Genomic DNA, 7,389 nt, shown 5'->3' with positions numbered 1-7,389 from the left:
AACATTACCTATGTGATCGTTCCAATTTAAGTCATTCGTAATGGTAGTCCCTAAGTATTTACTTGAATTTACATCCTTTAAATTCCCGTTACACGATAAATCATGCAAATCTAGAGGATTTCATTTAGTACTCATCTGGATGACTTCATACTATTAGTTATTTAGAGTCAATCGTCAGTTTTTTCCTGCAATAAACAACAAATTTGACAATGTTTCAGACCAGGCCACATTCAACCTTACATTGATAGTTTCTTGGGGTCACTCTCAAAGAAACTTCTTCCGGATTCAGACTACATAACCATTAATGACTGGTATAAGCTCTCTTCTCCTTCAATTGATCGGTTCAATAAATTAATTGAGTTTTAAGTGATATTCTGCAGTTTTCATGGGCGACATATTGCTAAGTGTGACGGACTCATGCAAAAGATAATTTCTACTATATCTTCAAAGAGTACCGAAATACATCACAAAATGGTTTCTCTCTACGTAAGACCAAGAACCTTCTTTTGAAAAAGGCATATGTACACACAATCTAAAACAGGGTACTTATAAAATCCCCATGAAGTAAAATCTTTAGTGAGTTGCTTTGTGATCTTCCTGAATTACAGTGTGTTCTAGCTCTTAATTTTAAGTCTTTCAAGGTGGGTGTTACTGTGACATGGAGGTGTTCATTTATTATAATTTTAGATTCAAGCGATGCTTAATAATGTGCATCAGTACCGCGGTAGAACAGTATACCTGCTGACGTCATTCGCGTTAGCCAGTAGCAGCAGGACGCGCCGGAATGGCCTATCTGATTGGCTCTAGATCCCTTGACCCTTACATTTGTCCTCTAGCCAGTCTTGCTTCGCCATTTCGCACTTCCTGTTAACTTGATTTTTTAAACGTTTGTATTCCGTTTCGCCTGCTCCATTCGCTGCGTTATTATATTTTCTCCTTTCATCAATTAAACTGAATGTATCTCGTGTTATCCAAGGATTTCTACTGGGCATTATCTCTTTACCTATCTGATCCTCTGCTGCCTGGTCACTATTTCATCTCTTAAAGCTACGCGTTCGTCTTCTGCTGTGTTCTTTTCCCCTGTTCTAGTCAACTGTTGCTTAATGCTGCCTCTGAGACTTATAGCAACCTCTGGTTCTGTTAACTTATTGTAATCGCCCTGTTAAATTGCTAGAAACGTAGTCAGCCGGTGTCGCAATTTTGAAATAAGAATTAGTACGAACATCGCATAGTAAATGTCTCGCGTGAAGCGCCGTTGCGACATAGGCAGAGGTCAATTGTGGAAACTAAACCACTGAATATTAAAAGTAACGTTATTAAGGACTGACTACATAAAACAAAAGGACACGAACTTTCGCGAGTGAGTGCTTCAAAATAAGAATTAATACTGTAAAGGAAATGGGTCATAAGTATAGTTACTTTGGTACATACTCAGTTGTACGCGAACGCACGATCGGGATAGAGGCACGTATATTCTAGGTACCATCATTCCCCGTGGTGTACGTAAGAAGAATTGTGGTTAAAATGCATCTATTCGCTTGAGTAAGAAAATGATCGGACTTCGTAATTAAATGAAAAGAAAGTCTGCATGTTCTGAATGTCGCGGCAAATATGACCTAAATACTGAAATTGGGCACGAAGGGAAAGGCATAAACACATTCACGTACCTCTATAGTTACATAGTTGAGCAGCGCCGTCATGAAGATCGTCACCTGCTTCTAAAGTCTCCATCCAAAATTAAATTAATAATAATTGCAGGAGTTGGGATCCATGGTATCGTAAATGAGAAACTCATATTGTTTCAGAAGTTGCTTTCATTATTTACCACAATTTCACTTGACAATACCGAGCACTTCGTTTATACGTCTAATTACCAGGACATAAGAACAACGAATGGTAACTGTTACTAAAACTAATAAACGAAGAGCGTAAATCTTCTTTTGTCCCCCAGTGTTAAATCCTTTTCAAATTAATCTTTGGTATGAGTGTTGAATAATTAATCATCTGTACATCAGTAATAAAAAATTATTAATTTTCTTTATGTTATTCACGTCCCATCACCTTAATTTCCTGTCTTCTTCCAATTTCTTCAGTTTTAATCAGCATTTCATAACCAATAAAATGCTCGAGTGCACATCTGCACCTGGAAAAATCTTGCAATTTAATATTTGGCCCCTAGATCTCTGTCTTACTGTTATAGAATTAAAATGAAACCTTCCGATGTCTCCTTGTATATGCCCTTCTTTTGTGATTCTTAAATCAAGTGTCAACGATGATTAAGTTATACTGTGTGCAAAATTCTTCCAGCCAGCTTCCTCTTTCATTCCTTCCTCCCATTCCATATTCACCATCTATTCTTTCTTCGCTTCCTTTGCCTACTGGCAAAAACCAGTCCCCATCACAATTAAATCTTCGTCTTCTTTAGCTACCTGAATAATTTCTTTCATCTCATCATACATTTCTTCAATCTCATCATCATCATCATCATCCCCGGAGCTAGTTGGCATATAAACTTGTACTACAGTAGTAAGCATGGGCTTCGCGTCTATTTTGGCTATGGTAAAACGTTCACTATGATGTTCACTTTGGCTTACCTGCATTCCTATTTTCTTATTCATTATTAAACCCACTTCTGTAAAACAAAGTTATCTAATCCGCAAACTGAAGTCAAAACTGTATAATACGATCACAATGAAACATAAAGAAAAGTCGTTCTAGAAAATACTTTTGAATTCATCACTTTAATTCAAATGAACTGTAAATTTCAAAGTACTATTCCAAAACATCAAGGAAACCTACTCAAAAATTAATTCTACTTATCTTGCAACTAAAAATACTAAAATTATTCTTCGCCTTTTTACAAACTGAGCATCTATTCCATGGCGTTTCCCAAGTTTCATAAGTGTATCAGGCACTGAAAGTCATGTAATTAAAAACATTGAAAATAAGGAAGTCTGAAGATTGAGATTGGTGTTTTTAGTCCGGTTTCATCAATACGCAGCCAAACTGGTTAAAAAACCAAAATATCTGACCAGACTAAGGACAAAATGTTTCCAGACGTCCTGAAAGAGTCATTAAATGCTCAAATGTTTTGTGGAGAATAATCAGTTTTTGTTAACTTGTAAGATTGTGTGAACGTAGGAAACTGCGTGTACTCTAGTCAAGTAACCACACCTAATTTCCATTTTAAAAATTCCAGCCAAATCCTAGATGTGAGGTGCTCTTATACGGAAACACGCAGAGTTCAGGTCAGTGAAGCGTAAACAAAAAAAAAAAAAAAAAAAAAAAGTCGTTTCAGTCCCTCCTTCACGCAGAAAATTTCAAATCGTTAAACCTCCTGTCTCACGAGTAAGATATATAATGTCAATGATTAACTAACAGATATTAATGAAAAATTGAAAACCGTAAAAAGGAAACCTCTGTAGCAAACCTACGTTAATTTTTCGAAAGAAACAAGTGATTTTTGGAAGAAACGGAGACTTTCTCTTTTTAGGATTGACTTGTGTTTTGACATTCGATGTAGTAAAAGGTAGGTTGCCGAAATTCGTATGTTATATATTTTTATGGAACATAAGGTTAGGATTCATAAATATCGGGGTCTGCAATTATTGTAGTGAACCTTTTAGCATTACCGTATTGAATTTTTTTAATGATTTTATATTTTCCAGGTAGATGTATCACGGAATTGTGGTCAAGTTATTTGAAAGCGAAACGAACGATTGCTTATTGCGACGTGCCGCATATTATTCTCCACAGGTCGGACCTGAAGATCTATTTTTACGAAGTCCGATCGAATGTTTACTTTTTACATGGAATGCACAGTAGTGTTTTACGGTCAACGAGCCTTCAAACAGCTATTGTCGATCGTGCTCAATAACAACTAGGGTCTAATACACGGAAAGAATTTAAACCTTAAAGCCGTCGATGTTACAGACATAGTAACGACTCAGTATGCTGAAAGGTTTAATTAAATTTGCGTAGATATGCGTAAGGTTACTAGGCCCATCATGGCATCGCATTTGTAAAGTGTCTTTCCCGTGGCAAACTCATAACCATGCGCAGAATATTTCTTATTAATTTGAATATTTCTCTCAGTTTTACCTTCCAATAAGGAAAGAAACGTTGCGGTGGAAGATAGTGTGCCCTCTTCCCTACTAAAGTCGAATATCGCGTTGATTTAATTTCCTTCAGAGGTTAACTGAAACCATTTTCCATAGCCCAGCGAAGTACTACAGGTAACACCTCATCCATAACTTAATACGCTGCACAGTGCCAGAAACCAAGACTCTTCATATTAAAATATATATCCGGTATCGACAATCATGACTGGAAAGCCTGCCCTGAGAGTTCTCTACAAATTTGTAGATTGCGACATCTGCCTGATATCGAGATGTGATTCGTGTCGATTGCTGGTACGGAAGGCGCTAGGGTCGATTCACTTGGTGTCTGTGCAAGCGGTGGTACCCCATTAACTCTCACAGTGTTGACGTCGAGTGCCGCAGATCGGCCTTACGGTGCGAGGCTTTCGTTTCCGTGGAGAGTATGAGTAGTTATACCAGAGTTTAGAGTAAAATGTGAGTATTCTGGACTTGAGTTCCGGTTCTGGGTGTTTGGCCGCCTGCGGCGAATCTTTTTATTTTACTCCAGTTCGGCTACTTGCATGTTGATAACGAAATGGAGACTAGGACGACAGCTACGAAGGCGGTTGTCCGTATTCGGGGAGCAGTGCGTTCTGGGTCTGTATTTCTATGCTGCTTGCTGTCTGACTGCGGTGTTCTCGGTAAGTACGGATCATTCTTTGCTGATACGCCTCACAGCGCAGCTGTTAAAGAGTATTCCCTGTTTATCTGCGGTCAACGAAGAAGCCAATGCGTGATGTCAGTGCTTGCTGTGTTTAGCGAACTTTGGTTTACTTTCATTCCTTAGAGAATTTTCACTTAAACTTCGGAAAAAGGTGGAAAAATTTGTTGCTTCAGCATACTCCTTGTAGTGAAACTTGTTTTAATAACTGTTAATTCGGGATTTTTGACGGTTTGTGCAATAATTGCTTAGGGACATATAGCTTCGTAGTTGCGCTATGTTGTCAAATGTCGCAGAACTTTCATTGCATAGAATACTTACTGCAAAGATCAACCACAGTTAGCAACGGTGTTTGAAGACGAGCACAAAGGGTGTCCCGTAATTACAAGTAAATACTGGTGCATAACGCGTTGAGACGGTCACAGCTTCTACAAATAGCGTGGCTGATAGAACGTTTCAGTTTATGGCGGAGTAGTGGGTACACAAGGGTAGCGTGAAGATCCACCACCCCCGTACGCTGTGAAGTAGATTTCATTACCATTAATAAACGTAACTATATTTTTACCGCGCTGTGTAACTTGTCAAGCATAGATCGTGTTTGCGAGAGCTTTTAGACAAGAAACTTAACACGATGCGAGCAGTTATCGAAGTTTCGCCGCTCGTCTTCGGTGAAAATGGTTTTATTAGAATTTATCCCACTGTTTCGAGAATTTCCACAACTGTAGAAACTAAAAAGGTAAAAAGAAAGTCACTCTCAATAACCAAAAGGGGAGTGATCTCGCATCTTTCATGAAGAAATAGATGGGAATGTATTCAACCCACAACATAAGTGGAAGCCCAGTGAAATAAGTGAAATTAGTGGAATTAGAGGAATTCTCCGGTTCGTCTACGGACAAAGTGGGTTGTATGTTCTTAAGTTGTTTCAAGGAACTGCCGTAAGAGGACGAAGTATGGGGATAAATCTTCGCATCCGTGTGCCTCTTCCACTGTGAGGAAGCAGCATCAACAAAGTTCGTGTAATCAAGGTTTAAGAAAATTATTTCCTTTCGGAGACTTAGTGCGTCAATTGTTCATGGATTATTTTTGCACGATAAATCGTCATGTGGAACGAATCATTTTACATTCATATTGAAAATTTGTACTATAAACACCATTCCCAGAACGTTTTTGGACATTTATCGAGTTTAGGGGGACACCCATGAATTTTTTTAACGGATTATAGTCGCTTTGACTATGCTGATCACGAATGACATGTCATCAGTTTTGACACAGTAAAGCAAAGTTGTCATTTAATCAAAATGTAACAATGCGTAAAGATCATTAAAGTTAACCTGCAGCAAGCTAAATCTCAGCATTCGGACAAACGCGCCGGATGTGATCAAATTGTGAAATGGGTTTGATCCAAAGCGTTGCCGCCATAGAAACTCGGCCAAATATTTGGACAGCATATAGCGATGAGTACGAAACATGCGCTTGTTTCTTTCTGCCAAACGCTTTCAACACGATTAGTAGTTGCGTGAATAATTGGTCAACGAAATGCATGGAATGATTAAGTCAAATGCTGGTAACCTACATTCTGGTCTATTAACGCTCCCAACAAATCAGAAACAATAGAGGTCCCAGGCCGCACATATTGTTGTAGAATCGGCAGCAAAGTTGCAGCGTCTCTTCGAACTAAAGGAACGAGGAATCTTTCTCTGGTCTGTCGTATCCGCCGAATACCCACTGTTCCTTAACCTTGTCACCTCCATAGTATTGTCGGACAAAACAGCTTTCGTCGACCCAAACTGTACGCCCTAGACCGCCTAAAAAATCGGTTCTTACACGAAACACTCGTGCCAAATGTCTGCAGAACTGTTTCCAATCAACAGCCGTATTAGCAGAGATTTGCAGTTAACGCGTCAAAAATTCCTGTTCATAGTTCGAAGCTACAGAAGTCATTTTGATAATGCATTCGATAGTAATGACTACCTGTGAAAAAAGAATCTTTGCGAATGGAAATCTTCCTGCAAATGCGTCTTACAGTACGCCCGTCGGCAGATAGCGTTTTAAGAACATTTTATTCGCACCGCCAAGGCATTGTCGATCTTCACAGAATCTCTCACGTTTCTGCAAACCATAACCGAAAGTCCTTTCAATAGCTGAATCACTATCACGGCAAACGTCGAACAAATTTGCCATACGAAATTCGGCCAAATCATTGAGAATTCTAGTCGTTGCGAGTTAGAACAAACGCACAGAAGAAACACCGAACTAACATTTAAATACACAGTTGACTTTAATGTAAACTGAATGAGGCGATTTTATACAAGTGCTTTGATGTGCTACTCCAACAAAACAGGCGCTAAAATATTCTGTTAATCAGCTGTCAAATGTATCTTCTTCCAAATCTTGCACTTAAGCTCAATATTAACTTCGTCTCTTCGTTGTAATTTTGCAGTACTGTTACAAAAATGTGTTCATAACTGCAACGTCTGTTACCTCATCTGGAATCTGTATTACATCACTTTTACGTGCACTCGACTCTTCAGCAACTTCCGTTCCTCCTGGCAAAAACATCCTCATTGCTCATATTCATTATTGTAACCA

The 7,389-nt window shown here is 38.7% G+C and overlaps 1 long non-coding RNA gene across 1 annotated transcript; it reads left to right on the top strand.

Moving 5' to 3' along the window:
- Positions 1 to 4,407: 4,407 nt before the first annotated feature.
- LOC126355787 (uncharacterized) lies at positions 4,408 to 5,404 on the top strand. The gene is made up of 2 exons (XR_007565531.1): positions 4,408 to 4,574; positions 4,648 to 5,404. It is a non-coding gene; the product is annotated as an uncharacterized LOC126355787 (long non-coding RNA).
- The last annotated feature ends 1,985 nt before the right edge of the window (positions 5,405 to 7,389 follow it).

The sequence above is a fragment of the Schistocerca gregaria genome, chromosome 3 (genome assembly GCF_023897955.1).
Source record: "Schistocerca gregaria isolate iqSchGreg1 chromosome 3, iqSchGreg1.2, whole genome shotgun sequence".
NCBI lineage: Eukaryota > Metazoa > Arthropoda > Insecta > Orthoptera > Acrididae > Schistocerca > Schistocerca gregaria.
The sequence above is the reverse complement of the archived record's forward strand: the minus strand, read 5'-3'. Positions and strand labels throughout refer to the sequence as shown.